Source organism: Haemaphysalis longicornis, unplaced genomic scaffold (assembly GCF_048455015.1).
Source record: "Haemaphysalis longicornis isolate Haplotype H1 unplaced genomic scaffold, Haemaphysalis longicornis Haplotype H1 scaffold_8, whole genome shotgun sequence".
Classification (NCBI taxonomy): domain Eukaryota; kingdom Metazoa; phylum Arthropoda; class Arachnida; order Ixodida; family Ixodidae; genus Haemaphysalis; species Haemaphysalis longicornis.
The window spans coordinates 156,450,303-156,464,777 of NW_027526445.1; the positions used below are offsets into that span (position 1 = coordinate 156,450,303).

The following is a 14,475-nucleotide window of genomic DNA, read 5'->3' on the forward strand; positions in this document are numbered from 1 at the left end:
TCGTCCACGCTTCTCTCGCAGTTTTACTTTGGCCGATGTCATCCAGGTAATTGTCCTCAACGACGAGGAATAGAAAGGTCAGTGCTTTGTTGTCTACCTTCTTCTCTTTATCTGTCATTTCCTCAGAATAACCGGGTTCGATGGCGTCCCAGCATCCCTTCGGCACGAGAGCGGCTCTTGCCCTTATAGACCAGGTATGGTAGTTGTCCGCCGCCAACTTTGGTAGTCTGAACTCGTCTGATGCTGCCATCTTGATGTTGAACTGAATGCCAAACAGAAATGGTCTTCCCCTAGTTCGGCAAACGCACAACCTGTACTTCTAATACTCTTCTTTTTCACGCCACAACTGCAGAGCACAACGCAATGTCAGTCCCTTCTTCCCGACAGTTTCGTTTCTCCGCAGCCGCGTCGTTCCGCCACTTACTGTGACCGCCGCCTTGTGTAAGCACCAGCTCGAGTGGCGTCAGCAGTGAAGCAGGTGTCGTATGACGTTTCGTCCTTCTAACGAAAACCACACGCCCTGTTTCACACTCTTCGTGATTAGGCACACACCGTTCGTCAGTCACTTCGTCCCGACACTTTCACCACCCCACACGCTTGTCGCTGGACTGTAGCACGTGAAGCAGAGAAATGGGTGTGGCTTGACTGTTCACGCTTCTTCATGGTCGAAACTTTCGCAGCTCATCACAAAGCAGTCCGTTGCAGTTCTTCGCCAATGATGGTCGATGCACCGTCCTGGGCCCATAACCTGTTAGTTTTTGTGGTGTGTGCAGCATGACCACAATGCGAAGAGCACAGAATGCGGCAGCTTCGCGAGGAGCCGAAAGAAACGACGAGCGGCCGTCAAGCTGCCATCTTCTTTATTGAAACGTAATACGCGCGAGCGCGCGGCGCGCGGGAGTAAGACAATACGCCCGTACAAACGAAAAAAAACAAAAGCTACAAAAGCGCAGGACGGTGCGCGCACTCTGCGGTGAGTCACGGGGTCTCTTGAGCAGGCATGCGCGCTGCAGTACACGTGGCACCATCCGGTGGCCGTTTATTACACAACTAACATTAGTAACGGATGATCTGAGTCTGTAATCAGAAACAATGAATCGTGCAGCTAGCCGTTGGATCCGCTCAATTTTTTCAATGTGTTTCGTGTAGTGAGGACACCATACAATTGATCCATACTCGAGGACTGGTCGGATTAATGTGCGGTAAGCCTCTAGTTTAACTTTTTGCGGTGAGCGCCTCAGCTTTCTGCGCAGAAAGCAGAGCTTTTTAAAAGCTCTGTTGCAAATGTCGTCGTAATGTGTGTCCCAGTTAAGGTTATTTGTAATAGTTAGACCCAAATACTTAACAGAAGATACAGTGTTAATATACCGCGTTCCGATTTGATAGCGATGAATCAACGAATTTTTCGTGTTTGATATTGTCATAGAAACTGTTTTAGAGAAGTTAATTAACATTCCATTACGTCTGCACCAGTCCGCGAGTTTACACAGGTTGTTATTCAAACGAACTTGAGAATCGCAATTATCAATAACAGAATAAAGAACACAATCATCAGCAAACAATTTCACATGTACATTTTCATCGAGATGCTTCCCAATGCTACCGTCACTATACCGTCGGCGGTATAGTGGCGGTATAGTGACAATAATACCGTCACTGTAAATAGGCTCAACTCACTGGATGAAGCCAGACTCACTTCTCAAGCATTAACAAAATTATGTATTGTTGCGAGTATTGCACGTCAGCCATGTTAATTTAAACAGTTGTGTTGCTCCACGTCATAAGAAAACTGCATTCACGAAGAAAGTTACGGTAACCCGTTATTGTATTAACTTTAAACACCGGCCGAGGGCGGCCCAGTACACGCAGATTTTTGATTGAAAGGTTCAGCACTGGTTTGCCTGGCACTCGGAATAACAAAAAAGTACGAACAAAGCAAGCACGGGAGATGGTACACGTGCGACAAAAAAAGGTTTGTATACAGCATTGAGTTCAAGCAAATTCAGCACTACCAAATATACTGTGTACGAACAGACGCAAAATACACTGTGCACAGATACAAGCATAAATATAAATACATTGACCCCCCTCCTTCCCTCATGCAGGCGCTAAGGCTTAGTAGTGGTGGGACCATTTCTTCCTACTTAGAGGTTGGGACCATTTGTTCCGGGACCATTAGTTCCGGGACCATTAGTTCCGGGACCATAAGTTCCGGGGCCATTTGTTCCTTGACCATTTGTTCCGGGACCATTTATTCCGCGACCGCCAAGCCTACACCGATCTGCTTAATGTCCCCACACAACAATAACACAAATGCACTATTGGTAAGACATCACCAATAACACAAATGCAGTACTGGTAAGACATTTTTCAGAGGCAATATAAGGCAGCACAACATACATCACTCTAAACTTATTTCCTCCTATATACTCCCTAGAGGCTCTTTTTCGCCTGTCCTCTAGTGGTCCTCCTTGTAGGAGTTTTTTTACTACATGGAACAAGGAGGTTTTGTTTACCTCCTCAATACATGGCGTTTTTAGGCGATAGAAAGATGGTGTCTAGGGAGTGTTAAAAAATGTTTGGGAGAATTTAAGGAGATCAAAATGGAGTATTTTTACTTCAAGGCATTTTTAAGTGATGTTTATGGAATTTTTAGGCGGTTGAATAGGAGTCTATTTTAGCTCCCTTGGGAAGTACTTATGTTAGTTTAGGGGCGTTTTTAAGAGGTTCAAAGGAAGCATATATTTCTTTTGAAAGGAGTTTTACGAAAACTTAGGTTTTGTAGGCCTTCCGAAAGGAATTTTTTCAAGGCGACAGGGGAGAATTTCTAGTTCCCTGCGAGAGTATTGATTTCACACTGTTTTTCTCGGTTTCAGGTTTATTTCAAACGAACTTTGGCATACAAGTTTACAGGGTAAGACATCACCAATAACACAAATGCAGTACTGGTAAGACATTTTTCAGAGTGCACACAAGGAGGTTTCGAAATAAAAACTTAGGCCGACATCCTATTAGAAAGCACAAATGGTACATTGCTAAATACCACGCCAGTTAGGAATGGAGGACAGCAATACAATGCTAGTTGAACAAACTGTAGAAACAATATTACTACAAGAACTGGAAATACGCGAATAACAGATAGGCACAAACACAACCGCATGGTATGTGAAATCATTTTATAATACTAGCGGATCGAGAACGCGTCAGTACTTATCAGAACTTATCAGTACGCACCAGTACACAGTACACAAATTGTAAAAAAATGGTTGCAGTGGTTTAAAACAACGAATTTTTTTTCAATTGGTGGTGAAAGGAGCGAGAGCTGCGTAACGATTTGATGCTGAAAGGTAACGAGCGTTTTGTAGGTGGTAAAGGCACAAGAGATAAATGACGTACGAGACAGACTGCAGTGAGATGGCTATGAATAAATGAGTAATATAAAGAACGAAAAATATGTAGCGGAAGCAAGTGCGTTTTGATCAAGACACAAATGCGCCAAGAAAAGTGACCGAGCCCGATGGGTGAATGGCAAGGATATAGAACAGAATGGGTGGTATCGGGACAGCTTCTTTAGAGTGAGAAGAAAAAGCCATGAAATTCTTGTTTTTCGGATAATTTTTAATTGTTTGATTTGGCACCAGTTGCCAACATTATTTAGATAATTGTTTCAAGTAAAAGTTAGTTCGTTAATATTATTGCTTGATTAAAAGATAGTAATATTATCAGCATACACAATGGCCCATCAAATATCCCCTGTTCAGTAAAAAAAGAAAAAGAAGTCAGAAACATAATACACAATTTTGTTACTACATTCCAATAATTACAGGATTGAAAACAACTAAAATATTATTGAACTATATTGATGCGGTAAAATTTAATTAGTTCTAAAGCCTTCACACCGGGTTTGGTCCTGGCAAGACCCAAAAAGGCATGTTCCACAAACATTAGAGTTCTGTGTGCCTTCTTGGGATATTGAATGTTGAAATCCCAGAACGATGTAAACAGACTACACAGTCCTCCTAGTAAATATGATGCAGTAAAGACACGCTGGCCATCGATGTGGAGGCTAACCTGTTCACGGACAGCGGGCAGGGAGTCAGGGAAACATCTGCCTGAAAAGGCAAAAAAAAAATGTCCCACACGTAAAATTCAAAACAGACACTATAGTTAAATGAACTTTAATTTTTCGGTATAGTAATAAAATTGTTAGGCCAGGTTCCCTGCGAAGTTTAGTACTTAAATTAGGAATGCAAAGGCTTCATAAAACCAAGTCCCAGTACTTTAACCGTTTTGGCTTTTGCAGCAATAAAAGATATTACTACCGTACAATTTACTCGAGCACAATTTTAAATGAAAGTGAAGGTAAAATGCACGTCTCTCTAGGTTGATAGATTAGCTCACGTAGAACACTATTAACCCTTCTTACACCTGACTGTTTTTAAAAATAAGGTTGAAACTAGCCATAGCGCACAGTTACACCGGAAGGGCTTAAATGGCCTGACGCGCGCAATTTTTTTCTTGGCTGCCACTGGATGGTGCTACTCGTCCATACTTGGGGTGGCAGTACCGCTTTCCAAGGGAGCATGCGAGCTACGCACGAGAAGTTCGTTCGACGTCAACACTTGCGGGGCGTCAAAAGGTCAATGTTTTTCTTCAATGAAGCGTAAATACTGATCGCGGGTCCAATGGAGAAATATTTTGCTTAGTGGTCTCTAACTGCAAAGGACAGGGGAGTTTGGGAAAGCATGAGCGATTTGACCGAAACTGACCAAACTGCTTGGTACGTGGTAATGTTGTATTCATTTGCTTCTATACTGCTATAAATCACCGTTGCTTCACTTGCTTTCGGTTTATCCTGATGCAAACAACGACTACAGTGGCTGTTTGCGGCACGTTAGATGAGCATTTGAACAGCGGTTTCTCAGCACTTAAGGCATCTTGGCACTAAATCAATGCTTAAATGACTATGAGGAGGCCCGACTTCCGTTTGAAACCAACTTGCTAGTTGACTTCAGTGACCCTTTAAGAACAACAAGTTACCCTTATGCCTTATCACTGCAACCGATTTTTCCTCCTAGCGGCGCAAAAGGCGTGTTACTGTGAGTATTTTCACAGTAAACATCACAGAAACGGCTCGTTTCTGTGATTTGTAGGACTGGGTCTGCTATTAATTACTACAGTGACAACAAACTATGCAAGAAAAAGCAAAAACCCAGACAATGTGACGCATTAAATGCAATCTGCTTTCATAGTGTGTGCATTGACATTGGGATATGGCGCCCTGGCAGACTGATGCGCTGCGCGAGATGTTGCCGTACCTGAAAGGACAGGCGACTCATTTTTACGGAGTATAGGATCTACATTCGAAATGAAAGGTTTTCAATTCAAACACCTTAGACCGAAACGGTTTTCCTGATGGGGACCTAGAGCAATTGAGAGTGAAAAGAGGACAGCAAGTTGGTTTCAAACGAAACAGACCTTCCCATAGCCATTCTAGTGTTAATGCGCTGCCGAAGGATGCTTTAATTGCTAAGAAATCTTTATACAAAGAATGCATTTCCTTTTCTCATTTCCTTCGTAGCAGTTTCATGATGCCCCCCCTGTTTGCATTAGAATAAACAGGAAGTGAGACAGGCAGCTGTGTTGTATGGCGGTAAAGGAGCAACTGAATTCAACGCTACTATGTACCAAGAGGTTTCGTTACTTTCAGCTAAACCGGTCGTGCTTCCCCAAACTCCCACGTCCTTTGCTGCTCTGCGCAATTACAACGAAAGACGAGCCAAGATGTAAGCAGTGGCTGAACACTGCCCGTGTCAGTGGAGGCCAACTGTAAGGCGGTTAGACCACACTTCCAGAGCTTCTGGCTCATCTGTAATGATGACAGCGCCGATAGACCCCGTCGGGACGATGACCCTCGTCCCTTCACCTGGTTTTATCGTCCCCCCATCCGTCGGCGGAGTGGCAGCACTTTGGGACGGCCTTGCCGGAGACCTTCGTCGCAGCTGTGGGGAAGGCTTTCGTTTCCTCCCGACCTTCGGGGCGGCGGACAGGGGGGGGAGCGGGGGTCAAACCCTAATTGACAGGTGCGCTGCTGTGGGGAGGCGGCCTGCCTGCGCCCTGCTCGCGGGTGCTTCAATGAGTGTGTTGAGAGCTGCGACTGCGAGCGGTCGCACGAAGTCTCGCTCCCGTGGCGATTTCTGGGTGCCAGGACCCCACTTAAGCCAACCGTGCGGCGGTTTGGCACCTTATGGCCTCCGGGACCCCACCAGGGATCGTACCGCGATACCCCCCTTTGTGCGCTACGGCGCCTCTTATTTGTAATCCAGTTTTCCTTTCCCTTATGTTATGCTTCATCGTCTGTGCAAATAAATGTGAATAGACTTCTTTTTCTTCATCATCTACTTGCCTTGTCTCGTCATCGGGTCCTTTACCACCCTCCACGACGACACCATCCAACCTCAACAAGGAACCAAACTTTACTTCAGCCGTGTTGTACTCACCTAATTACAACACGTGTGTTCATCCGAGGATAACAGTCGGCCGATTCACCACCGTGTGTCAGCAAGCTGCTGGCGCCCTGTCACACTGAGACGCTGACCATCGGCCACCTCCAGGCGCTGGTGTGTGCGTGTGGATGGAACTCGCCTGTGCCGCAATCGAGGTTGCTGCGCAAAATCACACACAACCTGTGTCAAACGTGCTTCTTGTACCTTGGTTTTATGCTTTACGCAGAATGTTTTGGTTGATTTTAGATGCCCTATAGTAAACCTTCTCTTCCGCTAGAGTGACCTTTATTTGCCATCATACCAGTTGACCATGCACACAAGCCTGTATTCTACTGAAGTAAAATAAGCGAAGCGTCTTTAACCAAAATACGGACCACTTGTGTGCCGTGTGGAGTCTTTAACTTCACGGACCTTAATCAGCTTAACACCTTCTGCATGCCCACAAAACAGAGCCAGTGTCACCACAGCACAAAGCATGTCTAGGCCCAGTTTTCACTTCAGGATCAATTTCCAATGGCCTAACAGTGGAAGGATTAGACAACTGGTTTTGTCAGCAAAATTTAGCAGCAAGCCTCAGCTAGTCTAGGAAAACTTTATGCGTCATAGAAAACGACAAAAATCAACAAGGAACGTGAAGAAAAGGAATACCACTTTTGAATGGATTTTTCTTCTAAAGTAATTACAACAATAACATTACAGGGTCGAAGCACGGTTTAGGAACTCTCGACTCCATTTTGCACAAGTAATCCCACCATGCCTACAAATTACTTCAAGGTCCCTTTATCATGCTACCTCTTAATCCTGATGTATCTGCTTACCCATATTTCTTAAAGGACACTGAGGTGTGCCAATTTTTATTCTAGATATTTTAAAAGGATGTTTAATTCAACTGAGTGCAAACGAGTGCTTTTATCTAAACTTTACTATTACTCCGACAGGATAAAAAAAGCTTATTCCATGTTCAATTTGCCAAAGCCTTGCAATAAAATGGTTTCATTATACTTCCAGAGGGCACTCAAAATACCTACCTGTATATTTGTCGTTTGAAGAAAATTAATGACAATTGTTCCCTAAAGAGCATTTGTTAATAAATATGTAACAATACAATGAGGCAATGGGAGCTTTCCCATTATATATACTTGCACAAGCACTCCAAATATACAATTTTTTATCTCTTTTCAGAATTATTGGCTAATTATATTAAAAAAAAATGCAGCAGCCACTTCTCTGATGAAGGCGAAAAGCGAGAAAGCCCGTGTCTTCCGAGAATTCAGCGCACATTTAGGATTCCCAGGTGTTCAAAATAAATCTAGAGTCCTATACTACGGCTTGCCTCATTGCCTGAGTGTGTGGCGTGTTAAACACCATAATAAATCAATTTTTTGACAAAAACTGGTTATGAACATGTCAGCATGACAACAAAGAGATGGGAGTATTCTCATTATGCATGTATGTACATGCGCATGCACACACCACTCACGCGCACGTGCACATGCGCACACACACGAGGCATATTCATGTCTGTGTAAAATGTATTAAACACTCTTCCACACTTTCAGTACCCCGGCCCTTGTTATTCGCGCTCCCCGCACCTCAATTATTGTAACAACAATTTAACAAGTTGCATTTACTTATGGCTGTCGTAAAACAATACACCGACATACTCAAGCACATTATACATCCCACCACATGCACCAGCTACATTTTCCGACGTCATTAATAATTCAGGACCTGACCGCACCATGTGGTTATCACAAGTGACATCAAGACACCCTAGTATGGGTTAAAGTGACCACGTTCCCAGACACGCTGCAGAAATTTCCAATTATGCAAGGCAGAGAAAAAGGAAGGCAAATCCACAGCCCTTGAAGGTGCCTCTAAGATATTTTTTCATGATTTCGTTCCACGTTTGGATGCAAAAAAAGTGCAGCGCTGCAAGTATGCTCTGAAATGATACCGTGATTCATGTCTATTTCGGCCTGACAATTCTTGCCAGGCTCTTTTGAGAAAAACGTGCGTTATCATTTTTGAGGTTGCATGGGGTATTTTCAGAACACATGCAAGTTTTTCTGTTTTTGACTCAAAAACACCTTGGTATTGCGTTATTTTGTTGACTCCTGTTTCTTGCTTTAAGATGCCAGCTTGCATCTAATCAAGTGAGTGGGCACACAGAGATGCAAACCCTTACACTGCCTCCCCCCTACCATGGTGGCTAACTTTCATAGAAAATGTGCTGCTAATTAGCCGTGGCAATACTCACTTCTGCTGGAGGGACCAACTTGCTTTACAACTGCAGCTTTGCCTTGTGCTGCACAGCCTGCCCTGCCTTAAGATCTATGAAGTCATTCAACGCGATAATGTATCAGGATCTGCAGAAGAAAATCGTGTCAGCAAATATATTTCCCTCGTGGTGTTACATCCAAAGCTAATTTATTACGGCTTTGCGTCATCAAGTATGGTCATCTGTCGTAACACAGTTCGTCATACAGGAAATTCCTTCACTTCGTCAGAAAACACTTTCTTTTTTTTTTGCAGTAGTGATAAAATAGGCGACTGAGTCATCCGTATTCCGACACCTTAATTTTGTTGTCATACAGAAAATTCCTTCACTTCGTCAGAAAACACTTTCTTTTTTTTTACAGTAGTGATAAAATAGGCGACTGAGTCATCCGTATTCCGACACCTTAATTTTGCACGAATCAACGGCCCGAATGCACGAATCAACGGCCGTACATCCGCAATGAACGACTCCTTTTTCCCCCAAGCAATTACACTTTGGAATCACCTCCCCGACACCATTGTTGCCACACCTGACCGCACATCATTCCGCGCAAAATTGGAATCCCACTTTGATTCCACCCAATAACCCGTGGCTGTAAATATGTCCTACCAGCGTACTGTATGTATAATTTTTTTTGCCAAGTTGTTTGTACTCTAATTACAGTCAAAGCGTTTCTTTTGTTTGTTGTTTGATTCGTTTTTGTTGTCATTCTTGACCAAACTACCATATGCGTATTTAGAACTGTATTGTTTATAATAATTTGTTCAGATTGAATTGTACAGCCTCACACCGTATTTGTTGCCCCCCCCCCCCCTCATGTAATGCCCTCGGGCCTTTAAGGATGCAATAAATGAAATGAAATGAATTATGCTGACAAGCATGAGTGGTGCAATATTTGTAGCCGCAACCGTTACTATTCTTGTTAGCTAACGTAAACCTCGTTCATGGTTCAAATTACTTATGATTTCATGGCACAAAAAAACAGTTGAAATGGAAACGCTATTCTTGCAAAATTACCAACGCTGCAGGCCACACACACCTGCCTTAGTTAATGTTAACGTGATTGTAGAAGTATCCGTCACGAAAACCACAGTACATTTTTTGTAGCTGCAAGCTCCGTGTCAAAATCGAGTGTCAGATGATTCCCGTAATTTTTTGTGTATGGTCTTACTATTGATTATGACATAAAGTTATAACCAACAAAAGAGTGTTTGCCAAAGATAACAAAAATTGGCTCACTTCCACGCTGTGGAGGTGGTTAAAAGCAAAGCTTTAAACGACACCAAAAACAATCGCCCATGCGACGCCACTTGAATTCACACACGTGACTCTAGGAAGAGTGAAACCAGAGGTTCTGCCAGCCGTTACTTGGAATTCGGGTGGGCTGCGTCCCGAAGGCAGGAGTGTCGGACACGGCGGGCTAGAGCGGCGGACGCCGCTGGTGTAGCCCGGCCGTGCGTCGGCTGGAATAGAAAGGAGAGGAACGTCTTTCGTGGTGGTGGTGGTAAACTTTATTCACAAAGGTAGAAGAGGAGGGGGTGGAGTCAAGGGTGGAATCCTATTTCCAGGACTCCAGTGGCGAAAGCCCCTAGCTTGGCTCTTTCCAGCAGTTCTCGCTGACTGGATAGGTGCGAGCTGGACAGTGCCGCTTCCCAGGACTCCATTGATGTGTTGTAGTTGTTCTGTTGCCATATGGTCGGGCAGTTCCATATAGCGTGGAAGAGGTCTGCCTTCTGATGGCATTTCTGGCATTCTTCGTTATACTTATCCGGAAACATGAGTGCTAATCTAGACTTATGTGGGTAGGTATTTGTCTGAATTTTCCTAAGATTTCTGGCCTCCTCTGCGTCTAGTAGAAGATGAGGTGTCGGCATTGTTTTTCTGGTTAGTCGGCATAACCGGAGTCGGTCGGTGGAGCGTCTTTCGAAGGGTGAGACAGCGGAACCTAGCCATACTGATGCATTGCCCTTCTAAAAAATTATATTCCTTTTTATGCCCGGCATACTTGTGTCATGCTAAGACAAACTCGGTTCTCTTCCATAAGGGCATGATTTTTTGTTTTTAATTACGCGGCCTTAGCTGGCGACTGACAGGCCCCGATTGTATACCGACCCCACATTACCATCCTAAAGGAAATAAAAACATTTCGGGTTCAAACCACGTCGCCGTCGTGGACCGCACTATATGCATTTAATCGTTCGATAGGCTCATTGCATCTTATACATACCCGTGTGCGGCTCTGTCCTGAAGTTCGGAGAAACGCAGGCGGGTTGCGCTCCTTTTCTCGTCTTACGTGACGCTTTCGTATAAATATGAGCACCCTCTTTCCCCACCTCTCCCCACCCCACCTCACCTTCCTTCCCGCTTCCGTCTGACTGCGCTGATTTTCGCCAGCACGAAGTAACCCTCAGGTTGGTTTGAAACGACGCCGCGTGCGACAAACGATTTTATCTCGAATGCATCTGTTACAAACCGGCCTACAAAAGAATGCGAATGCATACCCCCAAACCCACAAACAAGTAAAATAAAACGAGTGTGCGCTTCTTCCTTTGCCTGTGCGTGTGTGCGGCACGGGTACTTCGCAGTTAACTCCGACTAGTCCTCCTCAAATAAGAAAAAACGATGGCCCAAGGCGAGGCTTAAAGCTTATAGCACGGAGGTTGTTTACATCTGGGCAGCAAGTAGTGCCGCCAGGGCAACTTGAGTCGCTGCAGTCGGGTGCGTTGACGCGGTGGCGCGAGAATTTAAATCGTCTATGTATGCGCGAGCAAGCGAAGCAGATGAACATTGCAATTTTCACAACGGCGAGCACTGTCTCTTTGTTAGCAGCAGAGTTTGACAACAGCAATCGCCAAAATAAACAGATTGAAACAACACGGCCGCGCTGTCTGCCCGTGATCGCGCTGGCTGAAGTATCTATACGGGTATACGTACGGTATCGGTTTTGCAGCTGCATGCAACCGTCGCGTCCTGCTAACTCGTTCTAATTAGCATTAAGCTACGGTTGAAGTGCTGATATACGAAAATAACACAAGGATAACATGGTGACAGCCGCCTTGAGATGATTACCCCAGATGGGGAGTTTATTGTGGACGTGGTCGTATACAAGAGACCGAACGCCATCTCACAAATGGTGTTGAGTCATTCTAAATACTCTTTTTCACTACATGGATGGGCAACGGTACTACCATGGAGGTTCTTCCACGTTTTTAAGTGCGAATGCACTTTATAAGCGACCCTGAATTCCGTTGACCGCCGTCCGTCCACATAGCAACAGCTGCGGGTGCGCGCGCTCCTCGTCTTCCTTGGCAACGGGGGGAGATGGCACATACCCACGTGGGGGATTGGCCAGGAATCTCCTCGTATTCCTTGGCAACGGGGGGAGATGGGCGCGCGCTGCCTGGCCGCTGACATGGCACATACCCACGTGGGGGATTCGCCAGGAATCGGGCGTGAGAAGGGCTAATGCACCCGCTTAAAGGAGTACTGACACGAAATTTCAAAGCTGAGATCCGCTCTAGCAATCAAGTACAACGACAACACAAATAGGTGTCTGTGAATAAATGCATCTTTCTTTCTTTGTAGTTGTGTGTGTGTGTGTGATCTCTCTTTCGCGAACATTACCGAACGGCGCAAATTCAACTCGTGCATTCGCACTTTCACATTCTTCCCCTCGTGTAAATGCGGGGAAATTTTACACCTTGCCTACGGAGTAAATATTTTGCTATAGGTACTTTTCAGGGCACATTACTTGTTAAAAACTTCCTTTCCGGCTAGTTTGCGTCTACAGTGCAGGCGTCCGTCGTTATTTGCTCAAGTTACTGCTCCACACATGCAACGCTATGTTGGAATGTGACGCATGCATAGTCGTGGAGCGGGCACTCTACTTGTTAAAAAAATTCCCTCGCACTTCCCCGAGGGGGAGAGTGTGTAAGTGCGAATGCACGGTTGTTGATTGCGCGATTACGGTGGATATCGTGATCTTGGAGTTGAGAGGAGGCGCCCAACACCCGCAGTCACTGAGCGGAGAGAGGAGGAGGAGAGTAGCGCCCGCCGTTACGGCGAGGGCTACACGAGCGCCCTCACGCGTCGGAATGCGGAGCGCCCGCTACGCGAGTGAGAGCTCTCCCGCCCGAAGTGGAGAGGAGGCGCCCAACACCCGCAGTCACTGAGCGGAGAGAGGAGGAGGAGAGTAGCGCGCGCCCATCTCCCCCCGTTGCTAGGGAAGACGAGGAGGAAGACGAGGAGCGCGCGCACCCGCAGCTGTTGCTATGCGGACGACGGCGGCGGACGATTCATCCTCGCTTAAGTGCATTCGCACTTAAAACTTCCTTCCCGGCTAGTTTGCGTCTACAGTGCAGGTGTCCGTCGTTATTTGCTCAAGTTATTGCACCACACATGCACAATATGTTGGAATGTGACGCATGCATAGTCGGGGAGCGGGCACTCGTGTACGCCGAGCACGCAGTGCCCGCATTTATTATTTCACGCCGCATTGCTGTTTTCAGCACTCTTGCGGCATAGAGACAATACAAGCATGCGAGCGAGGAGAGGGCGACATATCGCAATTGGACACGCACCCTCGCTCCAGACATCGCAATGCGCATCTCCTTGTCTTTTCCATGGCCGCTGCTAGGTGACGGCAACAGTATCTTCCGCCGTGCATTCCGCGGTTCGCATTTGAATTGTCGATGACTGTACCTTTTAGCTTAATTCTGTGTCACTTTTATGTCATGTGGTAAAAAGCATTGCTGGTTATCAACCTGCACAGAGGTTACCAACATTCACACATGCCTATTAGGTTTACAGCTTCGGGACCTTGTTTCTATGGCAAACCCCAACTTTTTGTAAGAATATGGCAAAGTATACGCTCAAGGATAGAGCAAATAGTTGCAGTAGAAATGAAAATGAAATACGAAATACATGTCTACTACTTCTGCAGTTAGGCTCTTGTGTTCCTACATTCCTCTCTCTTCCCATCTTTACACCTCATCTCATACGCTGCGTGGCAAAAACATGAAGAAAAAGAAAGCTCAACAAAACAAATAAGGAACGGTTAAAAAGAAATCTACTTCATTGGTTGGAAATGCGGAGTTCTTTTTGAATGCTCCAAGCAGCACTGCAAAAGTGACACGTTGATTTGGTTCAATACAAATCCTGAACCGGATTAAAATATTTGCCGCGAAGAAAATCCTAACGTTTTATCGGTAACATTTTTATTTGTTTGGCAGTACCTCATAGTAGAAAACAAAGTCACAATATTACATGGAACTTTGTGCAGATGCATGCCTAATATTCTTTATTTGTGTCCCTAAGCATGCCCTAATAAATTTTGCTTGTCTACCGTATGCAAGAACCTGACAGGGGAGAGTGGAGCTGAATTATGCAGGATTTTAGAGACTCAATCCCTATCTATTGAGGGTGTTACAGCGATGAACAACTACCTTGAACAGTTTTTATCAGCACAGCGCCTATTCATTACTGTTGGAACTTCACACGAAGGTCGCAATCTGTTGCGTACGGCGAAGCGAGGTTCCGTTTCGCTGTGGACACAAGGCCGGCACAGCACACAACGCAAGGACAGCACACAGCGCCCCCTGCTGTGTGCTGTCTGTGTGCACAACACTATTCTTTTGTGCAACTGTTACAAGAATTCCGCGGTGCAGCCTCCGTAGCCTAGTGGCCCCA

At 45.3% G+C, this 14,475-nt stretch overlaps 1 long non-coding RNA gene across 1 annotated transcript; it reads left to right on the plus strand.

Annotated features, from left to right (window-relative positions):
* The first annotated feature begins 982 nt into the window (after nt 1-982).
* LOC144148821 (uncharacterized) lies at nt 983-7,820 on the plus strand. The gene is made up of 3 exons (XR_013318070.1): nt 983-1,202; nt 2,877-2,914; nt 7,689-7,820. It is a non-coding gene; the product is annotated as an uncharacterized LOC144148821 (long non-coding RNA).
* The last annotated feature ends 6,655 nt before the right edge of the window (nt 7,821-14,475 follow it).